This window comes from Ornithodoros turicata, chromosome 1, assembly GCF_037126465.1.
Source record: "Ornithodoros turicata isolate Travis chromosome 1, ASM3712646v1, whole genome shotgun sequence".
In the NCBI taxonomy this organism is placed as follows: Eukaryota; Metazoa; Arthropoda; class Arachnida; order Ixodida; family Argasidae; genus Ornithodoros; species Ornithodoros turicata.
The window spans coordinates 233352372-233356273 of NC_088201.1; the positions used below are offsets into that span (position 1 = coordinate 233352372).

General features: G+C 47.9%; 1 long non-coding RNA gene across 1 annotated transcript; it reads right to left on the reverse strand.

Annotated features, from left to right (window-relative positions):
• Positions 1–345: 345 nt before the first annotated feature.
• On the reverse strand, positions 346–2346 carry LOC135377179 (uncharacterized). The gene is made up of 3 exons (XR_010418085.1): positions 2252–2346; positions 2120–2188; positions 346–540 (listed from the first exon to the last, which is right to left on the reverse strand). It is a non-coding gene; the product is annotated as an uncharacterized LOC135377179 (long non-coding RNA).
• Between the last annotated feature and the right edge of the window lie 1556 nt (positions 2347–3902).

Here is a 3902-nt window from a genome sequence, read left to right on the forward strand (position 1 = left end):
CGGTCATTCTTAAGCCTTTCTCTGTGAACCCTGAGTTAGGAATCGCTCCTTTTTTGAACAGCTCTCTATAGAAAGCAATTCATAAACGTACGTTTGTTAAACAAAAAATAATAAGTACACAACTCTGCCGTTGTGGTCCGAAGAAGTGGGAGGGTGCGATGGTTACTTAAGCACGCACAAAACTTACGCGACACGAGGAATGGCAAAGTAAAGAAATAAAAATCCTACACTGAACGTGTACTGCGTAACGTGCAACATATAATGATGGTGTACGGCAACTGCAATGCCATGGGATAGCCACAGCGTCGTAATACATTCCGCCTACGAGAAGTTTTGTCCAACGGATCTCGTTCAATGTTTTTTATTTCACGGTAACCACTGTGTAACCACGGTAAGAACCACTGGTATTGGTGACCTCTTGAAAAGCGCCATTCGGCTGCCGTCAGCAAGGGTAGGGAATGTGAGGGAAGAAAGATGTGACGCACATCCCCCTACGGAACCGCCGACCGCCAGAGACCTCCAGCGACGAAGGAGCGAACCCTGTGAGAGAAAAGCGAATGAAAATTTACTCAAACTATGTTGCACATACATGGAGTCATCTTCTTCCCTCATTTTGATATTGTTGTTAAACATCAAAAGGAAGAGAAAGATAGTTTGTCAGCTATCAAAATATTAGTTCGCCGCAGATATGATGACTGGACACAGAGAGGTCAGGTCCCCTCCTACGCCACATAATGCAATCCATCGTCCAAACTCTACTTCCGTATTGGTTGTTATGGCTGGCCGCATGACACAACGCTGCGGCACAAAGTACGTTTTGGCGGTTGATGGGCGCATAGTGGTGCTCAGGTATTCTACCGGAGTGCTATGGCGTCTCATTATCTCCAACGGCGCGCCTAGTTCACAAACTATGGTCGTGTTCAACTTCAGAGAAAGCTAGTCCGTTACCTCTCAATATATTACTCCTCCGCAGATAGGGAGGCTGGACGCAGAGAAGCCATGCTCTGTCCTTCCACCACATAATGTAATTCATCATACTCACATTGCTTCAGTATTGGCTGCTGGTGCTGGTAATACTACGCCGCAGCAAAAAGTGCGCTCCCCTATTGATGGCGCGTTGTGACGTCCCCTTATCTCCTACGGCGTACGCAGTTGACGGACTACATTTCACAGTGACCCCTTCGCACAAGGCGTCACGAACCCTGTTTCACAGAACCCTAACCCGGAGTGCAGAGCAGCGACATTCATCCAAACCCATGGGGACCGGACTTGGCAGAAGAAAAGTTACCACAAGGCAGCCACAATCCGTTGGTTATGGGAGGCGTTACCTTGCATCGGTTGCTTCATTCTTCTAAACTTTACTAATATTTTCGAAAGCAAGGCTACTACCAAGCTGTTCAGCACGCAGAATTTCCTTCTCGATCGCAGAAAGGACAGAAAAAAAAAAGTTCCGGGCTCCAAGTCTCCGCATTTCTTGCTTCGACGTCTGCATTGAAGATCGTTTCCGTACGGATGCCGCCGCTCTCAGAAACTCACTAACATCAGAATTTCCAGTCCGGGTGCCCAATGAAACATGGACCTCGTGCTTTCGTCACCCACACAAAAATTCGAGGATGTCCACTAGAAAGAGGCTAGATTTCGGCGCAGCTTGCGCGAGTTGAAGAGGAAAAACGAAGCTGGTTTTCAGCTCCCTGTTTGCAAACTTTGCCGCCGCGCACAGCCAAAATATTTCGCGTGTGGCTTGGAGGCATATTATGCCTTCGTAATAGATGCAAAAGAAAGATTTGTCGACCTTCTGGTCAGAGTCCATTTAAAGTGTATCGCCAACTGTACCGGTATCTACCTAGGAAGACAATGTCGTCAGGATCACGGATCAACAATCGGATACCATATCAGCACCTCCCATTTTTGAACCACTGTGATTCCCCTCTCTCACTTGGACAAAGAACCAGCTATTCCCTCTCCCTCAAAGTGAAGATATTCCTTCTGGCGATCGTGGTAGAGCGAATTCAATCACATATTTCAAATCTAGCCTTTTGTGATGGAGCGTCTCGAGACCCATCTCAGTTCTGTAAGCGCAATCACTTTCATACTGTTTGATGTGCCTCTAGGGCCTTACCTTGGGCAGCAGCCCTGAGTGCACGCTTTACGGGAGCATAAGGCGAGGCTTCCACATCGGAGACAGCGCCTGCGCAGAGGGGTCGTCAGAAACTGCATTTCATCGAGCACAAAGGTCCACACGCATACTCACCCCAAGCGATCAGGACGAACAGAATAAGGATGGCAGTCTTCATGACGATTGTCTTCAGAGTCAGCTGTGAGAGGTGAAAGGTGATAATATAACAGTCTTTCCAATTCGCTCTCTGTTTCCGATTATCCAATTTTCTGGGGCATCGAAAAACACTTTCTTGTGTGGAGGGCATCGTCTCTTTGAGCATTTTTTTTTAAATTTGGGTTCCGTGTTTGCGCGACTAGTGACTATATGAGCGGCCTTGTTTGTAGATACCGACACACGAAGAGACGACAGCAGGATGAAGTGAGAGGTGGGGGGAGGGGCTGTATGCGTCCTGGGCTGACTTCGGAGGGAATCCTTGGACATGACGAGGTAATAGGGGCAGAGCCAATAGACACGAAGGAGAAAGGACTAGAGTGCCTGTGTCCCTACGACACTCCTCACAACCTCAAGAAACTTGCTCCACCCTGGTCAATACACTATTAGTCTGCTGGCGTTTTTATGTTGGGCTCATTACTTTCTCGAGTGTAACGAGCACCTTGGGAAAGTGTCTTAGTTCAGCAACCTGTTTGTTATCAATATGTTATTATTGTAAGTGCAGTTCTCTAAGTGCATACGATCGATCCTAGTTTATCTCGCGATTCCCGGATATGCGGCCTCGATAACAGCGGAACATCCAAATGAACGGAACTCTTCGGGAGTCGATGCCATCCGATATCAACAAAAACTGTGTCTATTTGGGACACCATAGGAAACTACAATTATTAGCGCGGACCAGTCGAGATACGGCAGTGTTCCCAGAGTGTGGGAACTAGGGAAATTTTTTTTTTTTGATTGGGTGTTAGCGCCGCGAAGGAACTGTGGCTATGAGCGACGTACAGATGTGGACAGACGGAGAGAGGATAGCAGGAAGGAGTGGGAGACAGTGGGGTTAGTATGCCCCCTGGGCCGACTTCAGGGGAACTGTGCCGACATTCGTCTGGAAAGTCTTCGGAAAACCCAGGGAAAACCTCAGACAGCACCCAGCCGGCGGTAGGATTCAAACCCATCACCTCCCAGTCTTCAGCACGACCTTGGTTACCACCAACGAGCGGACGCCTTAGCCCACTCGGCCATGCCGCTGGTGAACTAGGGAAACAAAAGGGGCAACCAACTATGTCCTTATGCCCTCTTACTGTTCTGGGTTTCCAGGAAGCTCGTGGTAGCGCACTCCGAGGTACAGAGAGAGACAAGCTCAGTTTCGTGAACAGAGAAACATCAATTCGTGCTGCCGCGCGAATATTTGTTGCCCGGCTTGTTTACCCTGCCCGCGTCAGCGTCAAGCAAAATTTCAGTATAAATTTCACGTATTATCGTTCATGCATTCAAGTTGGATAGCTTGTGGTATCGGGAAGAGCATCAAGGGGCAAGACACGATATCTTCTATGTTTGATGGGGCACGAGATAGCAGAGTTTAGGATGCTCTGGCGGTAAGAGAGTCAGCTCCTGTAAATACCCATCTATGAGGTGGACTTTCAAAAAAGATTGGTCTTCTGTTCAAGTATTGCCGTTGCCGTTCTTGCACGTCATACATCTTCAAGAGTCAACACGCGGGGTTCATAAACTTTCAATACTCGGACACTTCGTGGATGATATCTCTTTTGTTTTTTGCGTATTCTTCAGCTTTCTT